General features: G+C 41.9%; 1 long non-coding RNA gene across 1 annotated transcript; it reads left to right on the top strand.

Moving 5' to 3' along the window:
• The first annotated feature begins 5799 nt into the window (after nt 1-5799).
• On the top strand, nt 5800-8849 carry LOC112577117. Its single transcript, XR_003102009.1, has 2 exons — nt 5800-6075; nt 8477-8849. It is a non-coding gene; the product is annotated as an uncharacterized LOC112577117 (long non-coding RNA).
• The last annotated feature ends 1 nt before the right edge of the window (nt 8850 follows it).

Here is an 8850-nt window from a genome sequence, read left to right as displayed (position 1 = left end):
TGTTGATGTGAGTGGTTGTGAATGTCCTCTGGGACCGCAACTGTAGTATTTATCTCTCAGAAGCCACACAGAAGACATGAATAATAAAATAAACTGCGTCAGTAAATAATAATAAAGTTAATATTCATCTCTTTATCTTTTAAAGTGTAGGTAAGATACCAATGAAAAGTTTTTAACAACACAAAATATATCACAGTTCCTGAAAAGCTGGGCCCGCTGCTGTGTATAATTTGCCATCAAGGACATAAAAACCGTTGTTTTGTCATGAAAGGCAAATGTCAATTACCGTGGAACAAAAATAGGAAAATTGTTTTCAATGATTTTCTTTCAGAAGTAGGGTACTTCGCTGTTTCTGCTTTCTGAAACTGAGAGAAAATATTTCTAGCTGGTATTTCCTACAGGAGAGAAAGTATTTTTACATCGCTCATAATCACGCTCGCGAAGGAGCATGCCATCAGCTCTTAGAACAGGTAGGACACGTGGACTGAACACCAAGGACGGAAGGAGAGACAGCTATGCAGACAAGTAATCAAATACAAACATAGAAGACACAAAGAAGAATCAGGGAACTAACAATAAGATGTAGTGTCATAAATTTGGAAGACAAGCAGGCGGACTATAGTGAGTTGACTATAATCACAACTATTGACAACTATGTTGAGTGGCAGTGCTCGTGAAACAAATGTGATTTTAGCGCACGTTTAGAGATAGTGGATAGATGGTGGATATGAAAGAAAAGAGAGTTCCATTGCTTTGCAATACAGTCAGTAAAAATCATGTGACCATATGTAGTTGTAACACACAGCACAGTCCCTACCATGGAATGTGAGTAACCAGTGGAGACAAAGCAGGAGAAGAGGGACATAGTCCTGTTCCCTGTCTCTAAGCCTAAAGGAAAAAAAAGTATTTGTGGACGGTATTTCCTACAGGAGAAAAATATTTGTAGACAGATCTTTGCACAAAAAATTTATCTCCGGCCTACAAATTCATCGTAAAAGACGCACATCGATTTGTAAATAATTGTAGGTCTTCTTCGCCATGTGTGGGTGGAAGTTTTGTCACATTTTTACTCAATAAAGATCGACAACAGGGTGTGTGCTTGTCTTCACGTTTATCGACATTTTTTTTTTTTTGACTTTATGGGAGTCAACAACCGCCAGAACCACACAAACAGTTCCATTGAACCCGAAATTTAGATGATGCTGTACTAATACACCCAAGAGAAGGACAGGCGAAATAAGTATACAAAAAGTAAAATGGGAGCGCTGAGGCCATTTCATTACAAAGTAGGAGTCATCCTATCAGACAAACACTCTTGTAGGGGGGACAGACAGAGGGATGGGAGACAAGTCATCAGGACATGGACTACTCCCACCCCGAAGACCCTCGGCCCGACTGTTGTCATCCAGTCACACGAAGCACAAAAATAACACGTGGTGTAGGTGTTGTCATTATGTGGTCGCCGGACTGTCGGACAAGTTGGGGAGCAGCAGACTCGGGAAGAAGACACTGAATGGCGAGGGCGACAGGAGGAAACTCAGAGAGACGAGCGACGAGAAAACAAGGCGGGACATCGTGCACAGGTCAGGGCAGTGCAACGGACACAGGTCAAAGCAAAGGTCAGAAGGGGGCAGGTGATTAGCCGGCCTCTCATTTCCGCTGCAGTCAGTCAGTCGTCCGGCACCTGTCGTTGGGAGGTGGGGGAAACATTGGTAGACAATGACAATGACAATTCTTTATTTACGAGAGGTAAAATAAGCAAGAAAACCTTTTTTTTCATTCAGCCCTCGCCCTTTACAGGGAAGAAAATTAACTACATAAATGAAGTAATTAAAAATTATTGAATAATTTGTAGTAAACATAAAGGAAGGTGGATTGTGGATATGTCCAAAAGAGGTGGTTCAGAAAAATATATATAGATATTTATATATTTACAAGGTTTCCTGGAGTTGGGAGGTATCTCTAGAGGCCTCATCTATCTCTTGAAAGTATTTAGGTAGATGGCGTCGAAAGCGGTTCAGGGAGTTCAATGGCTTAAGATGGAGAGGGAGGCTCTTCCATAGTCAGACAAGACAGCAAGTGTGTGTGATTGTCTGTGCGTATGTGTGATTGTGAGTGTGTGCGTCTGTGTGTGTGAGTGTGTGTGTGTGTGCGTATGTGCGTGTGTTTTCCAGTGCCCAGGACTATTCAGCCAGTATCTCCGAGATATTCCCCAGGACGACTAGCGCTCCCATGTGACTCATGTATCATAAATTATGAATCACACACGTTAACCCTGTTAGTCACTTGATGCTCGATAAAATCTCCCAATGTTCGCAGTAAAAGACTGATGGCCCTCCCTGTCTCCCTCCAAGGCCGTTACCCGAAGTGACTATAATGCTCACTTTCTTTAACTGATCCGTCATATATTGACCAGTCTCGAAACTTCTAAACAATCCCTGCCTTCCATAGCATTTTATCTTAAGTCTCGATTTTCTTTTTTAAACAACTTACAGCAGCACCCGTGGTGAGAGCTGTAAACCACCAACTCCTATGCATAAGATTTAACAGTAGAATAAGAACCGGGAGCGGGGCAAGGGGTGCAGCAGCCTCCTCAAAAAAGTTATTGAAGAGGCAAGAATTTCCACACACACACACAACGCCGAGCATCTTTCGTTGCCACTGTATAATGGTATGTTTTATTATTATATCCTTGAAGTACAGCAATATACCACTTACAGCATGTACACGTGCAGAAAGGACGAAAGTCTGATAGTATTGCATCTTTCAAGAAAAATCTTAAGACTCACTTGTTTAAACTTATTTGAAGTTATCATTTGACCTGCAGTTTGGTGGCTGCTGGGATCACCGCGCATTGAGCGCATCTTTGTGATGCGGATACTAGCGCGCTACAAAACTACATCATCATCATCAGCATCATCACGTTGACAAAGCTTTGTTACATTACGAGGAGTTAACTGTAAGTGGTACACCGTATCAAAAGGGGGGTATGAGGAGCGAGGAGCTCAGTATTTTTCTTCTTTCTTAATTCCCTCACAAGTCAGACACCCGTCGCTTCTGGTGGGCGAGGAGGAGAGTTTTCCAGTTACCTTTGACCCCACGACTTTCTAACTTTTTTAAGGGCTCTGGCCTTCTTCCTTCGACTGCTAGCTTGTATTCCTGGCATAGTCCCCTCTCCCCTCGACTTACGAGGGTTTCTTTCAGATTGCGAAGCCCTTGCAGCGACCGCCCTGTCCGCCTACAGTCCGTCTCCCGTCCATTGCAGCTGAGCACGAGAGGAAGTACGTCACCCACGTCCCACGATGACTGCACGTCACGTGACCGGCGGCCGGGAGACGTTTTGATGGCCGTCAGCGATGCAGCTTTTAATGGCGAAGGTGTTTACATGTAATCAGTATCTGTGATGTGGCTGTGGGGGTGCAGAAGCTGGGGGGTATTCAGGGGGAGAGTACTGCGACTGTGTCGGAGAGCCAGACAACACAAAATGTTTTGATCCCCGGCGGTCGACTGTGGAGTGAACTTTTAAATGAGTTTATTGGTTCAGGCTTGTTGCTTCCATTCGAGAGCGATGTCAACATTTCCAATGATCGTCCTGGCAGCAACTATGTCAAAGTTGTCACGATTCGCACAGGTGAACAAACAAATATCTATGTCACAATGCCACAGTCTCTCTATTTCACAACTTGTCAAGTTCATAACCTCATTCTATCCTTTCGTGGTCTTTAAACGAATAAAACTGTCAAATAATGCAACCAAACGTTAGTGTTCTGTCATCCTTAGTTTCTTCTATCTAGTTCGTGGGTCCACACAGCGTTTCTCAGTCTTTTCTGTCCAGAGAGCTGTTCAGTCTTGCAGGGACTATCTGACTCTTTAAAACATTCACTGAAATAATTTAAAGAAACTCTTCCAAGAAGACACGCTGAAGACACGTGAAACAAAAGGAAAGACTCGAGTTTTTAATTCATGTTTAAAAAGAGAGTTTCTAACAACTTTACCAGACAGCATTTGTTTTGTTTTTAGAAACATAACTGGTTTTTGGTGGAGCTCGGTAATTAAATAACCCGTTGCGTAACCAAAATAACATCTGTCTTTAGTTATTTTAAGAACAGAAATATGATTAAGTGTCTTGGTGGTGGCTTATCTTTTCTTCTTATATTAGCTTACAAAAATTCTATCATGTTTGTTCTTTTTTCGGTCAATCTTCTCGGGAGGATAAAGAAAGCATCCTGTTATGTCTCTCCCAGACGAAGCTATTTACAGCCAAAGAGGACAGGAACAGCAGGTGTAAGGTGGCCGGAGGTATAAATAGCAAAGCGTGATATTGGCTTCAATCAAACTCGATGTTTTGTTTGAAGAAAACACTCACTAAAACACTCGCTCGCTCACTTTTTAGACATAGCATCGCATCTCCTAAATGTCAGGGGGAATGTATCGATGTATTTAGCGATTTGGTGCATCCCAACACCCAGTACTTCTGCCAGTGCACCGCATTAAGCTGGCATTTACTTTTTTTCTTTGTTTTTTGATCGTTCGCTCATTTCTCTAGTAAAATAATTACTGAAATTAACGGCTGCCTCGACAGTTGTTTTATCAGAAATAAGACCATCTATGAAGAATGACAATCAGAGAGTTTCAATGGTTTCCTCCTTTCCTGATACAAGTCAACCCTACACTATAGTTCTGAGAGAAATTCTTACTTAAAAATAATAATTTTTAAAAATCTAAATCGGTAAAACGGAAAATGAGCAGAATCAAGAGTGGCATAATAGAATGAAATGACTGATCAATGAAGTGTACTATGTGTCTCTTTTAGTCCGTCATCACTAGTCAGGTAAGTAAGTGGACAGAGGTCAACAAGTAGCGTGACTAACCTGACACAAAACTAACCCCTTACCTCAATGCCCCGTGACCTTTTAGACATTTTTTCGTGGTGAAGTTATTCCTGTTCTGTCTGTTCCCGACAGTTCAATTTTTTTGTCCTTCGTGCACATTAAAGACTGCATTATTTTTCTCGTCTCTTTTTATGATGGTTGTCTATAAATTTTCTGCCTTTTGTCGGCCATTGGTCTGTCCCTTGTCTACAGTGAGCTTAGCGCAGCTGCTTCTACATTACTTTGACAGACATCCTTAACACAGTTTGTGATGAAAATATCTTCGAGGCCAAAGTTAAGCCATAAGGCATCGGCGACCATTCCAGTCGTGACGCTGGTGTCTGTGGCCTTGGCGCCATCTTGTGTGCTGGACATGCGCAGAGCCAAGGATTCAAGTCTCTTCAGACGAAAACAATCGTGAAACGGCAAAATAAGATAACCGATGCGTGCTTTGTTATAGATGTAAAGAACATTTCAGCAATAAAAATACACCCGCTAATCTGGGATTTAAAAACATAAAATGACCAGAAAATATTACGTTTCTATGGAAATTAGACTGAGTAAACCTTGATTTATTTTAAGGCTGCAGACAAAAATGCTTGAGATAAATGTCAGAAAAACTGGTAATTGTTATCCTTCTGTCTTTTCCTTTTACCTTCGTCCTATCATTCCTTTCTTGTAAAATATTCCATTCTCTCGCTCCGCAAAATACGTTTTTCAGAAAATCTGCTGCCCATTATTTTACTGACTTCCTGTTGGCGCTAACTATTAATAGCCCTTACGTCACAACACTTTGCTAGTTTTTACGTCACTGAATGTTACTACGTCGCCTATCAATTACGTCGATCTCAGTAATGACGTCAGGTAGTCTATAGACCTTCTGTTGTCAGTGCTGACGTCATGTACTCACGTGGTCAAGTCAGCGCACGGCAACTCAAGCCCTGGGAATGACCTCAAGCTGGAACCCAGGTGTGGCAGTTGAAGCAATTAGTGCGACAGAAACACGAGACAGCCTTCCATACTCTCAGCAAAGAACAACACTGACTGCCAGATACTTCAACTCCATTTTGTTTAGAGAATGACACAGAAGAAATGTAGAGAAAGAGATAAAAACTAAACGAAACGAAAACAAGTCTACAATGAAGAAAGAAAGAATTCTGGGGGGAAGTATAAAAAGGAATGATGGATGGAAAGATGCTTGGTGGTAAGGCAGCAGAAGTGTATCGCATTTCAACATGATAGCATAACATCTGACCCCTTTGTACTTAGTTGAAAGTTATGTCACCAGTCTCCATATCTCCACCACACCACTCTCACCGCACGAAGGTCGTATTCCATTATGCTCTCTTTTTACTTTTACAAAAAGATCAATTCTCTCTTTCTCGTATATCCTCAATTCTTTATAATTCACTTACCTCTCCCTCTAACAACAACTCGCACCTGACACTTGTTTTCCTAGTTTTGTCGAATTACGGTCTGATGTTCAGCAGCTCCACTTTGTCATCGACTTTATTAATGTATTTGCTCTGGCACCTCTCCCATACCCTACTAACAACCAGGTCTTTGTCGATCAACTATTGTAAGAAGTTTTGGGCGTATTTGGGATTTTTTATGAGTTATATACATGCTTTTTGGTGGGTGGGGTGAGGGTATTGAACAGACTTAAAGATGAAAGCAAAAGTGTTTAAATGTGTCAAATGATGATGAATGAAAATGTCTTACACATCCATAATTATATCTTCTCTTCTTCCCTCCTAGTTTTTTAGGGTGCCATTTTTGGTATCTTGGAATGTGTGGCAAAGAGGCAGGGGTTTTGTTTTTTTCTTTTTGGCAAAAACAACTTTTAAAACTCTGAAACCAGATTCCTGCAAAAGATTCAACGAAGGGGCGAACATCGCCAGCGTCTTCTAAAACCTTTGAGAAGGCTTAACACATTTCCGAGAGGTTGGTTGTGTTCTTTCAAGAAGAACGTCATTGTCGGATTTGCTGGGAGATTGAAGAGTTTCCACCTGTGTTTGATTTTCCCTTAATACTCCAGTAAGTGCAGCTGGCAACGACAAACTCCGTCCGCCAGCTGACATCCAGGAACAAGCATCTTCTGTTGGTGCCTAACATTCTCGTTGCATGAGTGGAAATATTCTCACTGCTTGTCAATCCCGTTCTTACAGCCAAGTTTGTTGTTTCAAAGCAAGTTTCCCAACTCAGTCCTCAGAACCCAGACAAGCTCCAGAATGTTTGCCCGCAGTCACCAACAGCCCGTGGCTTTCGTGCCGTCAAAAGCGTAACTCGAAACAACCACAAACAATGACAAACAAAACAATTACTCCATGTCTCCACAATCTGTTTTCTACTCAATAACTTTAGGACAGATTTGAATGAACTGGAAATTGTTTCTAAGTAAATAACTGTGGAGACGAGGAGAGGCGATGGAAGGGAACGTACGTGACACAAACACTGCGCGTGGCGTCACAGTCCAGCAAGCATTAGTGACTGTGCTATGACGTCATGGCGCATTACGTGCTCGACAGATCGAAGCTGTTAACGATTTTTTTTTTTTTTAAGTCTTCGCGTGCAAACGCTCCCTCCCTCTCACTCGATCGTTGCACAACACGCACACAAACTCGCTCGGGACATTGTGGGAATGATCAGAAGCACTGAGGTCACGCGGGTATCGAACCAGCTCACTTACAGGTTGCCAATGCTGTAGCCACCTACTCGCTTCATAAAAGCTTTCAAACGCTACTTCTAATTAGATGTTTCTACCTTTTAAAAAACTAAATAATTGCGTCGATCATTTTTCCTCAGCGCATCACCTGTGGCGCTGGCTGCCGGCTTAGCGCTGATCGATTTTGTGTCTTTGTGAATAAATCGTGATCAATGCGTCTTGAGAAGAATATCGCAGAACAATCCTCACGTCCGCTTTATATCCTTGTTTTCTCTTGAGAGAAAAGGACAACGACCTGAACACATTAATCCCTGACAGCAGCTTTCTGTATAAGAAAAAAAAATCAATCTGATTAATGAAGAGTGAAGGCCGTTTGGTAAAAACAAAACCATGGCGTCACATGCAAAATAATGTGTTTGGCAGAGGTTGGCATCATTTAACTGCGCATGCGTAGCCACAGGTTAGCTGCTGGACCAACAGACGAACGCATGTGTTGTTCCTCTACATCGCGGCGAAATGCCTCTTCCCCACTCAGCTATGATGACAATCAACTTCACCAACCGTAGGCATCCAATGCATCTTGGTCGCTATGACGACGGAGTGCTGGTAGCTGATCAAGTGTTCCTGTAACTGTATTCATTGTTTATATTGTTGTTTACTAGTATTAAATTAAATCTCCCATGTCTTCTTGCAGTAAGGTTAGTGAAAGAGACTGGAATTGTTTTGATGGATGTTGTTGAAGGAGTATGGTTGCTAGCGAGCTGGTTGCCACAGCCAGTCACGGGTAAGGCAAAGACCGTCAACCAAAGGAAAGGGTGGTGGCTCATATAAATTATAATACTAGCAAGCAGGGTACAAAAGATTAAATGAGTAGTTCTGTTTAACTGTGAACTTTTTTATGTATTTTTTAATGTCAAACTAATTTCTTCTTTTGTAACAGTTTTTGATAAACCACGACTGATGCTTCAGCATTACAGAAGGGGAAGGACATGGTACTGTGAAAAATGCCTTACATATCATGACAGACACAAGTTTGTTTCCAAGGGTGCATGTCCCCACAAAAATGTCTAGGATTTTACAGGTTCAAATGAGCATGGTTCAAGACTGGTGAAGTGAGGCATAAACAAAAGGATATTTACCCTAGAGACTGCACTGGCCACTGACAGCAGTAAAATCTTCCAAGACTTTGCCAGCGGTAACAAACCACTGTGCCCAAGCCTAGACCACTGAATATGTTGACAGTGAGCATGAACATAAGAGCTTTATCTTTATCTGTACTGATCTAACAACAAAAGCTTTTGAACAACAAAAAAG

Source organism: Pomacea canaliculata, linkage group LG12 (assembly GCF_003073045.1).
Source record: "Pomacea canaliculata isolate SZHN2017 linkage group LG12, ASM307304v1, whole genome shotgun sequence".
NCBI lineage: Eukaryota > Metazoa > Mollusca > Gastropoda > Architaenioglossa > Ampullariidae > Pomacea > Pomacea canaliculata.
The sequence above is the reverse complement of the archived record's forward strand: the minus strand, read 5'-3'. Positions and strand labels throughout refer to the sequence as shown.